Raw genomic sequence first — 20,225 nt, forward strand, 5'->3', positions numbered from 1 at the left:
AAAACTTGATCAAAATTACCAAAATTTAAGCAAAAAACAACTTGGGCATTCAAAAACTACTTACCAATCACCAAAGTTTCTTTCTTTTTCCACTTAGAAGACTTGGGGGAAGTTCCTTAAGTGTTCTTATAAAACAGAGAAAAAACACAGAAGAAAAATAAAGAAAGAAAGAAAGAAAGAAAGAAGATATAGAAACTTTCTACTTTGAAGAATAAAAATATTTCTATATAAGATAGATATAGAAAGAAGGAAAGAATAGAAGGGTAATGTTATTTTTCCTTGAAGACTTTGCAACCGCTTTGGGCAGAACAAAAAAAAAAAAAAAAAAAAACACAAGGCAGAAAGAGAGACTTTTCCTGTTGACTTTGCTGTCATGTTTACTGTAACCAGTCTTTTTGATGTCTACTATTCTTTCCATTTTGTCTTGTATTAAATCAAAGACAAATAATTTCGATTTTTTCAAGCTTAGATATTAGTCGATATATAATGTTGAAATCTTCTCTATGATTTGGATTACAAAGAGCATTAAGAAATTTTTAGTAGAAAGTGCCCCCTGGATTTGTGCCTCAATATAGGTAAGCAGCTCTATTAGTTTGTGAATAGATAAAGTGTCATGATTTTTGGATGTAGTGTTGTTTTTTCAGGTCAAAATAACCTTTTTTTTTTTTAATCATTTTTACCCAAGTTGACTTTTGGTTGACTATTTGACCCTATAAAGTTAGGAATTTATATAGTACATCAGGACCACATGAAATGTTCTTTGAGGTTTCGAAAATACCATTGCTTTTGTCCTACATTCATGTTCCCTTAGCGTGGAATAGTGGATGTAACTTTACATGAAGAGAACTGTGAAAGAGGGCAAGGGGAAAGAAGGAAGGAATATATCTAAACTTGTGAAGCAATTGCACCAGTATAGCGTATGTACAGAAGTTGGAATTCAAACTTGTATACCTATCTACCAGTATTCATATTTTCTTTGCAAATTAGTGGTTTTTTGTTTCCTTTCGCAAACCATGCTAGATATAGGAAGCATTAGGGATAATCTAAACCATACTAACGGTGTAAGTTCATTAGAGGATATCTAATTAAGCGGCCAATTACAAATGCCCACGAGCAAGACTGATTTCATTATCTGCACGTCGCTTGCTCAAAACTTTGTCAAAGAACGCCTGCTCGCCTACCGTTCGGTGGTGCCTACTGCCGTACGGCATAGAGTTGAATGCCATAGAGAACGTGCGTTCGTAGATGTTGCATTTGATATCTGAATGATTTACTCATGATTCGCTAGACTTTTCTTATAGAGGATGTTTTGGCCAATCATTGCCGTGAGTAGCACTGTAGCAGCACGTACATTAATATTTTCCAATAATGTGTATACCAAAAAAAAATTGTATTTTTTGCTGCCGGACCTATATTGTATTTGGATGGATCCAAAACAAAACAATTATTACAAATATGTTATTGGCCCCAAAAATTGTTTTGTATTGAGACCTCCCAAACTAACTGAATTTCACTTGTTGCAGATTTTTTTTCAAACCTCTTCTCTTCTCTTTTCTTTCTATTATCTTTCTTCCACCATCCTAAACTTTAAACCATAAAAGAAAATTATATCCTAACACTAACACTAAACACTAGTGGAATATTTAATGTGCATGGGGATGAATGAGAAAATTCGAACACCCTAAAGCTTAAACGACTAACTAGGTCGATTCGTTGTCAAGTTGCACACCAAACGGCCTCGATCATTAATCTGTCAGATCGAGTCCAAACGATGTGTCCATATCATTTGAGATTTGGACTTAGAAAAACTTACATTTGTGGTCACACCGTTTGATTTAGTCCAAACGATATGGCCAAATTCAACGGCCCATTAGTCCCACGGTGTGGCGCCATATCATTTGGGATTTAAACTCGAAAAACATAAAGTTACGTTTTTGGCATCTTTATCGGTGTCCATATCGTTTGGGACTTAGTCCAAACGGTGTGGCCATATCGGGGACTTACTCCAAACCGATTGTGACCAAACGTAATTTTTTTTCCCAAATCCCAAACGGCATACATGACACATCATTTTGGACTTAGTCGATATAATTAATGACCGCACCGTTTTATTGCACAACGAACCACCTAAGCCGAGTCGTTTAAGCCTAAGGTGTTCTTAAGTTTTGAGTTTATTTGAGACGAAGGGTGATTGCCGGTTTCTCGCGTGTTTTGGTTTGGGGGTGTATTGTTGCAGGTTGTGCCCAACACAATGGGCAGACCCCCACGGGTCTACCCAACACAAATCGGGGTCTGGCAGTAACAGGACTCAAAAATGGACACTCTCAATTTCTCAAATTCGCCTTAATGGCTAACGAGTAATGAGTATGAAGATTAGAAAAAGAATGCCAGTGTTGACAATTGACACCTAAGTTTTTCTCATGTGCGCTGCATTGAAATTTCAACACAACATATTTGGATGCTGGTAGCCTGGTACGCAAGATGTTGGTAAGTAATCTTGATACTTTGCGGCATTTTGCTTATAGACAAAGATAAACGATGAAGAGTAAAAATCGCTATAAAATTTTGGTAAAGTTGGTAAATTCACTAATACCAGTTACCTGAAGTCCCTAAGCGAGCACGCATACGAGGAAACTAGTTAATAGAATGAATGTGTAATCCATGAAACTGCAGAAAGAGTCTCAGCTCCTTCAAGTCCAACTTATCTCTCGAAAAAAAATGGACAAAAATAATGGATCAAATTTAGGAAAACGTTTATTCCCCCAAACTTCTGGACAGAAAAATAATGCAGTTTCGAAATTTGCAGATATGCATTTCATGTTCTTAGTTATCAATTGGTGTCAGTAATATTTTTAGAAGAACCGAGTCTCAAAAGTCCTATCAAATCATTTGGCATCAAACATGAGTTTCCGTGATGAATTATGAGATAGATGGAACTCCACGAAAAACAATAGGAATTCACCATGCGCTGCTTAACTATTGTAAGTACCCTCCGTTCCACACTATATTACACGTGTCCACATACTAAGTCGTCCTCCTTCAGCTCGTTCCATGTCATTAGATCGTACCCACGACCCAACACCCAGGTCGTCAACAGCATTGGTTACAGGCTTACAGCCATTTATGGAAGCAAATCAACTAGCGCAATCTTGAAACTCAATCAGCGCTACAATCAAGGAGACATTAACTTTGTAACAACAGAGTAATAGCGAATCATCAAGATAGCACACAAAGTGGATCTACACTTCATAACGGTCTAGAGTAAATATGAAAAGTCAGCTCAAACATCTAAAAATAGAGAGAGATGAACTACGTAAGGCTTGATTCAAGTTTACACCAAGAAACTTGATACGTAGGCAACTCTTATCCCAAGAAGAGTGTAGTCAATCCTTACCACACAAATCATCAGGTCGTTGTCCAGTGAACAACAAATATCTACATTGGCACCGTCTGCCAGTTCGTTCTCTTGAAAAAATATACATACCATTTTCTCAAACCCACGAAGCTGGTCACAACAAGCCACCATGGAAGCACAGCTACAAGCATTAGCAAATCAGATGAAAATGTTACAGAAGTCATTCATAACACTTCAACAAGATAACCAGACGATGCGCGAACAAGCCACCTCCAACAACAACAATGGCACTCCAGACACAGTGGAGAACAACGTCGTCACAGCCCTCACCACCACCACAAACAAAAGTTAGAAGACTTCGAACAAAGATTGGAGAAGTCGAATGACAAGGCCAGCGCGCTCCAGATCACTCAGAAGATCCTCCAGACGTACAAGACGTCACCATTCACATCTGAATACATAGACAAACAACCTCCATTAGAGTTCATCCAACCAAAATTCTCGTTATACGATGGCAGCTCGTGTCCAGGCCAGCACGTAACTCGTTTCACCCAGACCTCACCCTATATAGCGTTATAGAGTATGACTACTTGAAATGCAAACTCTTTCCAACCAGCCTGAAAAACGGAGCTTTGGAATGGTTTTACACGCTCACTCCTTATTCAATCAATAACTTTGACAAGCTAGCTGAGTCGTTCGCATCAGAGGTCGTCCACAACAGGAAGAAACAAGCCGACCTGGACTCCCTATTTCAGCTCAAGCAAACACATGGCGAGACGATCCACGCCTTCCTAGGGCGTTTCAAAAAGGAGCTCCTCTCAATGGAGCCAGGCCTAAAGGGCAGCTTTGCAACTTCTGCATTCACCAACGCTCTACTAGATGACTCCGACCTAGCAGGGTCTCTAATGTGAAACAAACCATAACGCTTAGACGACCTATACCACAGAATAGACAAGTACATTAAGTACGAGGAATGGTTGGCCCAACACAAGGGCAAATAAGTCCTCGCAGTGAGCGACAAACAATAGCCTAAACAAAGCATCCACTATTCTGGGAACAACAACAACAACAACAAGAGCTCCAGCTCCCACAAACCCTCTTACATAAAAGCGAATTCTCCAACTTCTCCAGACGAGGCTAGATCCCGAAGAAGATATATGCAACACCATACTTCAAGCCCAACATCAACAAGGTGATCCCCATTCCAGAACGTCCATACTGCCATTTTCACAAGCTCCACCACCATGACACCAATGATTGTTGGAGCCTAAAACACTACCTCCAAGACTTGGGCGAAGAAGGCAAATTAAAAGAGTTCTTGCCAGACAGCGACCTCAGGCATAAGCTGGACGCCAAGCGACACAGAAGCGGGAGCCGCACCATGAACGAGCTGCCAACAATAGAAGCAGAAGTCGAACGACCCGACAATCTAAGTCACCAGGTCGGTTGAGGCATAATAGAAGACAACACTCCTCCGACCATGATGAGGAAAAGGTAATCAACATAATTACAGACAACTCCAGTGATGAAACCTCAGGTCGTGAAAAGCGTCGACGAGTTAGAGCGCTTCAAGAAATCTATCACCTTCCCACAAAGCTGAGGTGATCAATCCCACCAACCCTCAAACAACAACAACAATTTCATTCACTGAAGAGGATCTAGACAAGGTGTGCCTACCCCACAATGATGCCCTGGTAATGCACGTCAAAATCAACGGGTGGACAGTCAAAAGAGTCCTCATTGATCCAGACAGCTCGACATACTTTTCTATCAAACTTACAAGGACATGCACCTGCCAGACTCTGTGATGATAGAATCAAATGCACCGCTCTATGGGTTCAACGGAGATCGCACAGATGCCATCGGAGACGTTATCCTACTAGTTTCCATTGGCGAAAAGGAAGATATGGTCAAAACTTCAACACGCTTCAGTGTGATCGATGTCAAGTCGTCTTACACTGCCATCCTAGGATGCAGATGGATCCACAAGATCCAAGCAATTCCATCAACATTGCACGAAGTCCTACGGTTTCCTGGACCCCGAGGTATCATGGAGCTCAGAAGCAACCAACTAGAAGCTCACCGATGCAATCCGTCGACAACGACGACTACCCAAACCTGAGGTCATCGAACACAAAGACGTCCCAAAGAAGCAAGATCCTCAAGCATCCAGCCCTCCAACAACTACTGGCCCAGACAAGCTCAAAGGGAAACAAACTCAAATAGAACCGGGGAGAAAAAGTCAATCTGGGCAACGGATGATGACCGAAAGTTTGTTTATGTAGGGGTGATTGACCCCAAGCTCAAGGAGCAACTTGTCAAATTTCTATCTCTCAATAAAGATGTTTTTGTTTGGTCGTATATCGATATACCAAGAATCGACCCTCAGGTCGCTTGCCACAAGTTAAATGTAGATCAAACCGTCAAGCTTATCAAACGGCGGCCAGGAAACTAGCACTCAAATTTCAAAAGCCATCAATGAAGAGATAGAAAAGCTCAAGAATGTTGGATTCATCAGAGAAGTCGAGTACCCGACCTGGCTAGCCAACATTATAGCCATTCCAAAGAAGATCGGTTAGGATGCGACTTTGCATAGACTTCACTAGCGTCAACAAACCTTTACTTAAAGGGCGACTTCCCTACCAAGGATCGACATACTAGTAGATCAAGCGGCGCGACCCGCGAGCTTTTATCATTTATGGACGATATAGTGGATACAACCAAATACCGCTTGCAGAAGAAGACCAGGAAAACGCATCCTTCATAACCGAGCAAGGAACATTCTGTTACAACATCCTAGGGGTATAATATGAGGCGGGCCGGGTCAACCGCGGGTCAAATAGTGATGGGTCGGGCGGGCGGGTTGAAGTGTCATGTTTTACATCACCCGGCTGTTGTTGGGTCACTTTTACGGCGGGTTTCAAAGCGGTCACCCGGTCGAGTGGAAATTATCATTTTAACCCAATTTCACCAAAAAAAAAACTTTCTAATTCTGCAAGTAATATATTTCCAATTCACAACATAGAGAAAAAAATAGAATCAATCAATAAAAAAATAAACAAAAATAAAAAAACTTAAACTTGAACCCAAAACCATATTTGTAAATTTAAAACTCACTACAAGAAAGCTGATTGTTAGCCACGGACGAAAACTGTGGGTAAATGTCTTTAGCCACGGCTATCAGCTGTCGCAAGTCCGTGGGGTTTTGACCTGTGGGCAAAATGTTAGCTACAGCGAATGACCGTGGGTAACTGCGACGGTCCATGCAACAGCTCAAGCCGTAGGAACTTGCCACTGCGAATGACCGTGGCAAACGCCGTCGCAAGTGCCATAGATAATGCCCGTGGGAATAGCCGTAGCAACGCGACCACGACTCTCGACCGTGGCATAAAGCGTGGCAAGTGCCATAGATAATAACCGTGGCATAAGCCGTTGCAATTATTTTTTGAGAGATAAAAGCGTGGCATAATCCGTGGTAAAAGTACGGTACTGCCACACACATCTTTTGCATTATCTACGGACATTGGCGTGGCTAAAAGCGTTTAGAATTAAAAAAAAAAAAAATAAAATATAAAATATATATATATATATATATATATATATATATATATATATACTAGTTTTATCCACTTTTGCCTTTCAATCCAACTAATAATCCATCCATCCTAATAACAATATTACAAAGAAGCCACATTCCCAATCAAAATTTCTTTGCCAAATAATAGATAAAGAGATGAATATTCATACAAGTAAAAAAAAAAAAAAAAAAAAAAAATCTGTAGCATTTATTACCACAAACTCAATATAATATGAATTTCTAAATATTTTTCAATATATTTCATCACCCCGTACAAGTAATAATGCCTTAGTTCACCTCGCGCATGTTTCTCCGTACAACTTTATATCAACCTTTATGTCAGTAAATGCTCCCATCTCATGAAGCTTCTTGCAAGCAGCCAAACAGACGGCCTACACAATGAACACATATAAAGGGTGATGTATTTCGTATATTACGAAGATCTCTAAAAACAAATTGATTAGATTTGACACCATATCAACATGCCTGTTGTGCAAGGCGCATTGAACTGCATACAGGACCCACAAGCTTTTCGAATGGTGCGTTGCAAGGGAGTTGAAGCTTACATGAGTATTCTGTGGAACCCCGGCTTTTCATGTCTTTCCATAATAAACTTCGGGACGAAGGATAGAATACCTTGTAAAGGGATGCAGAAAAATTGAGTTACAACGGCAAGTTCAGCGATAGTCATCAATCTAAGCTCTCGGAAAAACAAAGATTTGTATCACTATTACAGAAATTGAAAGCACACATGTCACTAAAGGCGGTTGAGAACAATAAAAGTGGAGGAGACCAGCTGCAGAATTTAAAGCTTCACGGTTGCCCTTGATTGACTTCACGGTACAACTTGAACCCGGTGTTGTATCCTTTGAAGTTAGCCTTGAAGTACCTTTAAGATGGCTAAGGTCAGTTCTTACTATTGCTTCTGTCTTAAAGTTGACTCACTATTACATTGCATTTTGTAGAAAGGTTTCATCGGACAAATTTCCTCTGGAAATAACATGAAAAGAACGGTCGGGTCAATTACTCTTTTTTTTTTTATTTTTCATTTTCTTTTAAGAAAACTTCATTGCCTTTTAAAGGCGTGAAGTACAACAAACAATAATAGAGAAACTAACTAAAGTTGAGGTGGACATAACAATTGCCTTTCCACCCCTGCCCCGAACGCAGTGAGAGAGATCGGTCGAGTAACTCATGTACATAACAAAGACAAGGTACATATGGGCCTAAGACAATGCAAACATCTTCTCAACATAGCGAGCGTCAACCTACAATGAGGTCTTTGAGCGTCAACCCTTTCCATGTACCACTTATCACCCGACCAATACGACAAGCGGGCCTGATTTCAACCTCAACTCCATCATAGCGTGGCATTGGTGACATTTACTTCAAAACTATAGGCGAATAAGCTGTAGCATAAATGGAAAGTTAACAAGTAAGTGCTAAAATGCGATTGGATACATGATAATACCTCTCAACCATCAATATGTAATCAGACCCGGCATCCTTGCCGCGGCTCACGGACTGAATATAGGCCAAGGCGATCTTTGCAAGGTCAAAGCGAATGACAACATTGCATTGCACGATATCCGGGCCTTCTTACGCAACACTTTCGTAGCTACAAGTAAAGTCACTGTAATCCCCCACAATGGCGAAAAGGAAAAATCCCTTTAGTAATGGAAGAACAAAAGTAGTATTTTATTACAAAATTAAAGGAAACCACTGCTTCTAAAACTCACGCGTCCATCGCGAAATTTGGCTAATGAGTCCGCATTTGGGATGCCGCATTTCGACTATTGTTGTGTCCAATTAAACTCGCACACTTGATGAAATTCAAAGGCGGAAGCTCAAGAAAAACACGCTTTAATAGGCGAAATAAATCGTGGTATGAAAACTTGTAGCGGGGAGGATTCCAAGGAAACAAGAATAATAAATTAGAACTGGTGAAATTTCACAAGTCGAAGTGAAATTTTTTACCTTCGGAAGAACCGAGGAGCAACAACTACTCTCTCACAAAGACAATTGCGGAAATCTTCCATTTGTTGATACTTGAGAAGTATTTTTATCAATGATCGCACTTTTCGGGTCACCTTTCCATCCTACAACTGCTCCTACTACCACATCCACATGCTCTCCACTAGAAACAACTATGTAAAGCAAAAGCATGTCAAAATATGAAGAACAAAAAGATCGGATCAGCCATGACAATTATACATATAGGGGAATAACGATCTAATAATGTTTAAGTCGAGACATGAGAACAGTTACCAAGTGAGATTCTTTGATTGTAAAGGCTGCTTAGTGCAAAGCAATTAGTAAAACAGTCTAGCAAATCATTAATTAGTTGAGTGTAAACTATACATGATTCACAAGCCTTTTATACCTCGTATTATATGTATCACTAGAATATCCTCACTATTCACTATGATAACGAAATCAAATCAACACTACAACAAAATAGAAGGGGAGAAACAACACTAAAAGTTGCATCAAGCATCAACAAACAACACCTTGAGAACTTAATTACTAGTAGACAAAATCTTGTTTTCAAATTTGGTTCATCAAGTAATCTTATAATGCAGTTAAACACCAATTACAAACTTATTTTTTCAATTATGGACAATATACAATTTGCAGGACGATTTGAGAAATGAATAACATGGACTTGTGTCATTACAGATTGAGTTGAAGCATGCACCATAACCAATACAAACTATATTAGTAAATATAAATAAGGACCGGCAAGCAAGCCTCACCGTATTTGTCGGTAGTAGCTCCTCCTCAATCTCATCAACAACACCATCCCTTTGATCAATGCCATTCTCCACTTCTATATGATTCACGTCTTTACCGAGGCGGCTCCCCTCGGATTAACCGGCATTGTAGTAAAGATACAACTTTCTTTTAAGTATGATTCACGAACCTTGGCATCAATTTGGTAGTTTGCCCTTTCATCGTTTTGTAAGGTTGCTAAAAATGAGTGTGCAACCTAGCACACACACACACACCTGAATCTTGAAATTACTCTTAGAATAGTTCATACTGAGACATTTAACAATAAAGAATCAAGTGTCCTTAGGATACCTGATAAGCGCACCACTGACCCAGTTCACTTAAAGCATAGTTTATGGCTCTCAATTTTTGAATTAGATTAGCAGCTCCGTCATAAACAAGGCGTAGCTCTTCTTTAGATCCAGCATCTCTAGCCCCCATAAATTGCCATTTACTTCTTCTAGAACTCAATTGTGCAGCTTCTTCAACTTCCTTTTCCATTTGTTTTAACTGTTCGTGCAGGGACCACAAACTACGCTAGTTCGTTAGGTATAATGTGTTTCGGTCAGCTTTAAAGGCCAAACTAACCCGATCGCTTTTGCATGAGCCCTGTGGAGTCAAGTTACGAAGGTCTTGGACCGGAATAAGCGTCAATAGACCAAGAGTTGAGAAAGGCCTCGTTCGACAAGTGGATGGTGCTTCTTTGCACAGGCGGGGTATCACCTTTCCTTTTAGGCCAATGAGCTTTGAGAATGTCGTGAGTGGTTGGTTCAGGAACCGGAGGGCGGTTCAAGGGGAACTCTCTTGCGGGATGGAATGATGTTCAACAAAATGACCTCCTAAGACAAAAACAAAGATGATGTCGGTCTAGAACAAAAATATTCCCCCCGCCCCTCTTTTTGGGCTAAACCTTGAGTCGGATGGTATTTAAGGAACTTAATTTTCCAAGGTGGATTGGTGTTCACTAAAGACCATATGATTAAGTCTAGCGGTCTAGAGGTAAGAGTAGTCCAATAAAAAAGGGTCGAACAACTTCTTCTATTGAATAGGAATCGGTTCTGGACTAAAAGCCCTAATGTTGACCTATTGATCGGAAAGGAAGTTCCAATGAAAGCGTTTCAAGGGTTATAAATTAGCGATTGATAGACCGGAGTGGTTTCTATAATAATAATATAAGCCCTCGATCGAGTCGGTTGGGGGGCGAGGGAAGGCCTTCATGGAGGTTATCGGAGGAGTAGTTCTAGGTTTTTCGGGTTGACATTGAATGCAAGTCGTGGTGAACTCCTTTACGTCCGAGGAGGGTGAATCAATAGGAATAGGAGAGAATGCCCAATGGGGTCTTTGGCTGTTTTATCATCTGTTTTATCATCTATCGGTTACTTCGGCTTGATAATTGGTGTTTAGCGAGGGCGATTTGGGCTCCCCAGGATGGCTAACGATATTGAGATCCTTCTCAAAAATGAAAACAAAGGCCAAGGCACCTCTATGGTCCTAAGTGATCGTCCACGCAATTTGAGTGAAATATTTCTCCAATTTAAGCATTCTTTGCCGACATATTAGTAGGGCCGGGTTATGCAAACTTCAAAGGCGGAGAAGAATGTCTTGAAACATCATATATCTCACCTCGGACTTCGAGCTAGTTTTGTAATTGCAGCAAAGTTTTCTCGGAAACTAGATCACCTTCGATCTGAACTGTGCTACCACCTACTCGGACAACCAAAGTCCTCAAGGCGTCCTCCTTTCACTAGCTAACTTTACGAAATTTTTTCTCAATGTGCGATAAACCAAGCCGCTAAAAACTGCACACATTTATCATTCTAACGCTCGGAAATATATAAAAAGTTGGACCATTTCAAGAAAGATAGTGACTTCTTGTTGAAGTCATCTCGGCGACTAAGCGTTTCATCCACAGAGAAATAGAGAAAACGGATGCTAAGGAAAATAGATTAAAAGTCGACGAGTATGAAGTTCAGTATAGTTTCATGCATATAATTAAATTCAAGAAGCAATATGTATAATCAAATTAAAGAAACAAATAGAAAACAAATTGACTATCGATCATAAGTTCTATAAAGAAGGCATACTGACAATCCGACCCGAGCTGGTTGAGCGGAGGAGGAGAATCGGTCTAATCTCGGGTAAACCCACGATTCGAGTCATAAGGAAAATACCGGTTGGACCACGGTAAAGCCATTGGCTAGCGCCCGTCTACATCACGAATAGAAAGGCAAGCCATCTTCCTAGTCTTGTCGACCCCGAGGCATTGCGTTATCAATTTAAGTTCTATGGGTTCGGTGATCACTTATGATATTCCCTAGGTGCAAATTCTTGAAACATTGCAAGTTAAATTTCCATTAGTACAAGTCTTATTTAACCCGACCTCCAAGGGATTCACGGACCTCGAATATATATCTTGCATTCTTAAATTTCTCTGAATCTCGGATAAAGATCAAAGGGAACACTTACGAGATTATCCTCGTCATCTTGCAAATGAGTACTAAGAAGCAAAGGAAATAGCATAACAAGTAGGTTCTCGCGCCACCCTTCAAATCAAACAAAACCTACTCATGGTTCACTTGGCGTAAATTCAATTAACTTTCGAATATATATTCTATGACAAGAGCAATAACATAAATCACAAAGCACATCATAAGCAAATCCACGAGTCCGAAGGCGCAAATTGTCGTCGAATACCTGAATCACGAGCAACATAGCAACACAAGAAGAGATAAGTTTTGAGGGATTTGCATTGCAACTCTGCTTTCGAAGTATTTGTTGGATTTGGAGGAGTTGGCATCATCGACTCCAATGTGCAGGAATTTGTGGATTCATGATTAGCCAAATTGCCAAGACACGGATCGGAAGAGGTAAAAGATCGCCAGCCAGATATGCGAATCGGTTCCAAAATGCCGATTATCTGCGAGAATCTAAAGCCTCTCCCACTCTTGTAAACGATCTTCCCCAACTTTCAAAGAGGACACCACCTATAATTTCCATCAAAGCAAAGTATAATTACTCGCATGACGAAGGAAATAAAAAGAGTGATCATCAAAGCATCTATTTAACTAAAATCCCAGGTTATATTAAAAAGAAAGATAAGCACATAGGGCCGAATAAGAGCTACAATGAAGAATCAATAAAACCAAAGATTTAAAAAAAAAAAAAAAGGCGATCCAGATTTCAAGTACCTCCACAACCGTGCATCGACCATGGTGCGGGCTTTCAATCTTGAGGTTTCAAGAATTTCAACCACGTTTAAATCGGACAACCGTAATGTAAGTGTCATCTTCCAATACTAGTGTTCCTTTGTCTTTTTTCTTTGCCCGCTTTTTAACTACTCACGGAGGACTTCATCATTCATATGTCTCAATTCCAAAACCAATGCTTCTGTAAAGTACGAAGCGGACACACCGACTTTGAAGCTCATTTCCAATATTCTCGGGAGATTTCAATTCAAACCGCATCAATGCTTTCTTACGCCTACTCCTGAGTCTGGTTGGGAGACTAACTTGGTTTTACCGTAGCTATTTGACCAATGCGTTTAATTTTAATAATTGATTTCTTCTCTTCTTCAGAAGGGTCCTACAGAAGAGGTCAACATTAGATAGCAAATAAAAATTAAACAAGCAGAGTATTTCAATTGCATGGATAAGGTGCCACAAAAAATATATAACAAGTAGAGTTGCATGCATATTTAGTAACTGCAGATGATAGTAACAAACTAGAGGGATTTGACCAGATAGGAGTAATATATAATAGCAAAACCGTGTATAAATTATAATAAAATAAGGGTAGTTCAAATTTGCCGAGTCCATCGCTCTGTGACTAAATATTACTTCATCTGCGATCAACAAAGCTCGGGGAGTATGTGGAAGTATAATGGTGTGATGAGTGTATGCGGGATTATTGCAGGCAAAATAAGTGATTATGGGGCGATTGCAAAGAAAGGTGTGGCACTCATAGTAGTTTTGATGAAAACAGGAACACGATTGGGCATCTCAATAGGCACATACAACCACTACATAAGTAAACAACCACCTTCTTCCTTTATAATTTATATACTTAGCAGGCACTAATGCACTATCAATGTAGATGTACTTACGGTGACGGCGGCGCGCAGAAAATTCCCATCTCCACATCACGGATTTGGTTGGAATTTTCTGGATTCCAGAAAGAACCTCGAGAAAACTCAAACCTCTCGGGCTACGAAAAATTCTCACCTTCAATAAACTATCAAGAGATTAGGTGTTCGTTGGAAGAAAAAAAAAATGGATAATTATCAAAGTAACAAGGCTATATACGCTAATACTTACCAAACACTTGAATTGTAGACACTATCTTATTCAACTCGGGAACTAAATCTGCATATTCTTATGCTTTAAGGGACAAGTGAGGTTGCTTTCACTTCATAACCTGCAAAACCAATCAGTTCCACCTTTTCCCTCCTCCTTTATCCTGGGCTTGGGACCAGCAACACAAATATCTAGTTTGCATTGGCGGAGCTAAAAGGGGTTAGATTAGTACAAAGAATCCCGCCACCTAAAAAAAAGTAAACAAACAACCACACAATTGCAAGTGCCACATATAGCATAACCAAAATATCTATAAAACAAGCTCATCCAACATATAACACAACCAAAATATCCATAAAACAAAATAACACATCGGAAGTATCCATAACAAAACAACGATCCGGAAAGCAAAGTAACATGTCCAAAATCCTAACTTGACTAATACAAAATAAAATACTTCCAAGTCCAAGATGAAAATGACACTATGTGTCTACAAAAAAAGGGAAATGGCCTTTAACAACGAGGGGAGAAACTGCAGAAATTCCTTAGGCCAAATAACATGTCCCCCGCCTAACTTGACCAAGGGTACAAAAAGTGATTATAGGGCTCGGGCAATTCGCAAGAACCTACTGATGTCGCCTCAATGTAAACCAAGAATTTTCCATCCCCAAAGTTCTATTTCCAATCTTAAATGTTGGATCAACTTTTTTCACCCTCCCGGATGCAACTTTTCTCAAGGGCCAAAAGGCTCTCACATTGACTTCAAAGCATTCATGTAATCGAGGTCCCTTCAAAAATAGATAAAAAATAAAATAAAATAACATTAGTTAAAATTTCAAATACACAAACCATTAAATTTTACTATTACTATGAGAATAAAATAAAAATAATATTATTCGTACCTGAGAGAATATATCATGTGATCCGGAAGAAGAGGGTCCAACAGGGGAATTACATGTGGGTGGCATCCGGCGGACAAGATTCTCGCGACCGTTTCATTAATCTCGATTTACTTTTCCATCAAATGAGTCCTTGACTCATCAATTTTCTTTTCAAACTGATTTTTTAACTCCTCGGTGACCTTAATCTGTTTACGATATCTCTTCCTATAAGGAGCGAATGCTTAAATGAAGACTTAGAGACACGAGAACCCATGACCGCATCGCCCTCTTGAGTCTTTACCAACAATCTGTGTACTTGGAGATTTTAATTCGAGGAATAAAAATAAAATTGAGCAAAGTATAAATTCATACCTCTGTCACAACAACATCATTGTCGATGCTTCAAAGTCGGAGTTGGAGGTCGTGATCGAGTTCAAAGGGGAACGTTGAGAAATCTTATCCTATTCAATGGAAAACATAAAAAAAAAAATCTAAAATCATATAGATAACACAGATGTATCACTGACTAAGCATACACTTTTAAATAGTATATATATATATATATATATATATATATATATATATATATATATATATATATATATATATATATATATATATAAGTGATGCATTGACTAAGCATCCAAGAAAAAAACATATAAAATAAAAACTTCATCGCCAAAAAGTGGATTTGGGGTGTACCCGTTTTTTTTTTAAGTGTGTGCATTTCTACGCATACATATCACCCGATCAACTTCTTCCATCGACACACCTTGTTTCTTTGCAATTTTACGGCGATAAACTTGTCTTTGGTGTCCTCCCCCCACAGTTTGGTTCAATTTGCATTGCACGGTTCTGAATATTTCTCGCACTTAATGCCTACATAACATACACAAATTAAGTTACAATTTGCTTTGTATCTTATAAGCTAGTAAGGACAGTGCATATCGTATAGTATATCGTTAGAATGTCTAAGACAGTACCTTAAATTCATCTGAATGACAATGATTCACAAAAGCTTTCCAATCCTCCAAAGGGATTCCGTCTGGTGCCTTCATTTTCACAATTTCTGGATCCTTACCAGCAACATATTTCTTTTTCAGTTCACCCTTGTGGCTCCTCCATGCGGCCATGATTTTATCCCGAACATACTTTACAGTCTACCCCTTGTCTTCGTCACCATTAACAAATACAAAAAGTGTCGTTCAAGCTTTTAATGATTCTCGTTATAGTGAGTTCCTTTACTAAGTTTCATCATAGTTGGCCAATCCTTATAGAAGCATGGGATCTCACGCGGTCCGCAGAAGGCGAGGCGGCAGGCTTCACTAGATAGCTTGTCGACACCTTCTTCAGGAAAATCAGGCTGGTTATAGATATTAAGCCAAAGTTCAATTCTTTGCCCCTCTTCCAAATGATCGGATATAGGTAGAGTAGGACCTCTAGTGTTATCGAAGGTCGCGGAAAGCGACTCCACCGATAATGCAAAACCGATGATGTTATACAAGGATGAAATGGAAATAATTAACTTAATCGGATAATCATGAATTATTAACTAATTACCGTGTTAGTGTTGGGGAGTCCTCTAGTGGGTGAGCTGAATCGGGGATGTGCTAGTAGCCATAGTACAAAGCGATAACTAAACTCGCAAATTAAACAAGCACTTGCATATACAGTTAAGTTAATAATCAATACAATAAGGATCAATGTACAAATAACAAAAAATGAATTCAGAAATTAGTCAAAATGTGAAACACTAATTTAAAAACGTGAACCACTAATTTAAATATGAATTCAGAAAAAAAAAAAACAGCAAAACAGGTTTAAATATGTAATTCTCGGAACAAAAGACTTCATATAACATCTCATTTCTTTCTAGGTCTTTTTCTTCGGTTGATAACCTCAACAGCAGCAACCATATTCTCTTCATTAAAGATCAACTCATCCTCCATACGTTCTGGAATGATAGGCCTCGCGAACGATTCATCCACAACTATATTTTCTGACACTACTCTTGTTGAGTCCATATCAGAATAAACCTTTCTTGGAACCTCAATAACCACATGCCAATCAAGATTGATTTGGGTCTTTAGAGTAAAAAGACACGGGATACATGCTCGAGAAGAATGAATGGCTCGTCATTCATTTGAGATGAACCAAGCATATTGGATAGATTGACCAACAACAGTTTTGACTCGTTATCCACCTTTACACCGTTTGGGAGCTTGGTACTCCAATTGAACAATTTTCCTAAGAACACCATAGTATTCAGCAGATGCTTCTATAGGATTTTTATCCTTAGCACTTTCGAAGGTAAAGGTAGTTGGGCACTTGGTACAAACTCCATTGTTTTGGTTTCTTCTAGTCAACTCATAATCTTTGGTGACAAATAAAAAACCATTGACTGCATACTTCTCATATGTTATAGCAAAACGTGCTGGTCCCCTTGCTATTTCTATAAGCTCGTCATCTTTCGGGTTTTGAACATCAAGTTGTCTCCTTAACCATGGCATGAACTCGTCTTTTTCAGGTACTTTGAATTGGCCAGACTTTCTTCCTGTGTTTCTCTTGCAGACCTCGAGGAAGTTATTGTACTCTCTGTTCAATATCATTAATAAAAGCACAATAAATAATATAAAAATGTCACTTTGGTAATTGAAAAATACATACACGTAAACTACAATAGACTTACTTCTCCCACATTTCATACTTTGGATGACTTTTCAATATCCACTTACGTGCTTGCTCCCACTCAACACCCTCTAAAAGGTAACGTTTACTTGGACCAAGAGGACCTACTTCATCAACTTCATCGAGCAAACCAGGAGGCATTGTTACCTCAAAACCCCGGTGCACTCTTTCTAGCTTTTGAAGGAGGCCACCCCCTCCTTCATATCCTCCACAGTATATCATTGTCTCCTCCTTCAAGTATCGCTCAGCAATGCAACCTTCTGGGTGTGCTTTATTCGTAACATAATCCTTGTACTGCTTCATTAACCTTTAAATAACAAAACTTAAATATAAAGTACGAGAAATAAAACCAAATAATCATGTAAAAAGTTTTTGATCTAAGTATACCTTTCAAAGACATACATCCATCGATAGAACACTGGTCCTAACACGCGGGCCTCATAGGCTAAATGAATGGGAAGATGCATCATTATGACAAAAAGCGACGGAGGACACATCTTCTCAAGCTCACATAAGGTTCTGGCCATGCCCATCTCAAGTATAACCAAAGAATCAACATCAATTCTCCTCGAGCATAAAGCACGGAAAAAAGTACAAAAACTCAATATAACAGCCCGGGCCTCCTTCCGATCTTTATATGCGTGTTGGATCAATACAGGAAGCAGATGTTGCATTAGAATGTGATAGTCATGAGACTTCATCCCTTTGAGTTCCATGGACCCCTCCTTAACAATAATCCTCCAATTGCTACTAAAACCAACAGGCACGCAAGATGTTTCTTAAGGTGGTAAAAAACAAAGACTTCTCGGCAGGTGTAAGACAAAACACTCCACGCTTTTTACGATTATTGTCTGTCACCCAATACTTCTTCTTTATCCCCAAAAGTTTCAAGTCTTTGCGTGCATTGAGATCATCTTTAGTTTTTTTCGTGTCCAACATCAAAGCAATAAGAATTTCACATACGTTTTTCTCAGTGTGCATCACATCAATGTTATGAGGAACAGGGAGTTCTTCCCAATATGGAAGAAGTTTAGAAAATATTGACTGCTTCAGAAAACTAGAATCACTGTCCACATCTTCCCCATCCACATCTTCTTCATCCTCGGAGTCACCACCTCCCCGTTTCCTTTTCTTGCACTTTCCCCATTTCACTTTGAGATTCTCGAAGTTAACTCTTTAACCTTCTCCCTGATAAACGCAGGGGTTGTGACCTGAGTTCTTCTTCCTTGTTGAAAGTAGATTCTCTCACATCAAGTCTATTTGGATCTAATTGAGGCAAAAATCGTCTATGACCAAGATAAACATTTTTTCTCCCATGAACAAGTCTCACAGTAGATGTATTTAGACCACAAGGGGACATGCATATCTCCCCTTAGTCCTACATCCGAGATGTTCCCAAAATTTGGGAAGTCGTGAATTGTCCATAAGAGAACTGCGACGATATTGAACACATCACCCCTATTAGCATCTTTGACTAGCACTCCTTTATCCCACAAGGATTGCAATTCATGGACCAACGGCTGTAAATAAATATCTATATCATTCCGGGTTGTCGCCGTCCCTCAACGAAGAAAGTGCTAGCATAGTGAATTGCGGTTTCATACATAGCCAGGGAGGGAGGTTATATGTGACACACATCACTGGCCAAGAACTATACGATGTGCTTTGCATTCCAAAGGGGTTGAACCCATCAGTGGCAAGGCCCAATCGAACATTACGTGGCTCGGAAGAAAAACTTGGGTATGTCCTATCAATGTGTTTCCAAGATGATGAGTCAACTGGGTGACCCAACTCACCATCCCCCAATCTATTTGTAGAATGCCAACACATAGCTTTAGCTACCCAACCGACACCGTACATTCTCTTCAACCTATCCCCAATTGGAAAGTACCAAGAATCGCTTTGCAGGTAGTCTTATACGGTTTTTCTCTCCTCAATTGTTGCAATTTTATATCTCGACACCTTACAAGTAGGACATTCTTGCAACAATTCATTTTTCTTCCCCCAATATAAAATACAATCATTTGGGCATGCATCGATCTTCTCATAAGTTAGCCCCAACTCTTTAACTAATTTTTCAGATCGATACGTGTCTTTCGGAACTTTATTATCCGCCGGTAATGCTGCCTTAAGTAACTGAAGCAACTCGGTAAAACTTATGTCAGACCACCCACGTGTAACTTTGATTCGAAACAGCTTTATGACAAACCTTAAGACAGTGAAATTCTTGCCAACCAGGGTATAAAGCACTCATGGCCTCTTCAAAGTTCTTATCGACAATATCGATTCAAAGATCATCAATGCCGGTGCCTCTCCATTATCAACTCCGAGACCTCCAAGAAATGAATCTAACTCTTCACCACCAAATTCTTCAACCACGGTAGTAAATGCATCATTTATATTCATCTCATGCAAATTAGAGTTCCCATGGGACTCCACATTGGATCATGTCTTTCTTCACCATGAAATATCCGGTTTAAATATGTTGGGTCGAACCGTTTTTTATAAATGTGATACCTCACGAAGTTAAGTAGGTTTTGCTTTCCCTCCATTTTACACACCACGACAAGGACACGGCATTAAGAGCTTATTACGGTAGTTTTTACCACAAAGTCCATAAAATAGTTTACCCCATTTATAAAGCGGGTGTCATGGGCAGT

The 20,225-nt window shown here is 39.4% G+C and overlaps 1 pseudogene; it reads right to left on the reverse strand.

Moving 5' to 3' along the window:
* Positions 1-7,048: 7,048 nt before the first annotated feature.
* On the reverse strand, positions 7,049-12,501 carry LOC147479559 (endoribonuclease Dicer homolog 1-like; annotated as a pseudogene).
* Between the last annotated feature and the right edge of the window lie 7,724 nt (positions 12,502-20,225).

The sequence above is a fragment of the Coptis chinensis genome, chromosome 8 (assembly GCF_015680905.1).
Source record: "Coptis chinensis isolate HL-2020 chromosome 8, ASM1568090v1, whole genome shotgun sequence".
NCBI classification, from domain to species: Eukaryota; Viridiplantae; Streptophyta; class Magnoliopsida; order Ranunculales; family Ranunculaceae; genus Coptis; species Coptis chinensis.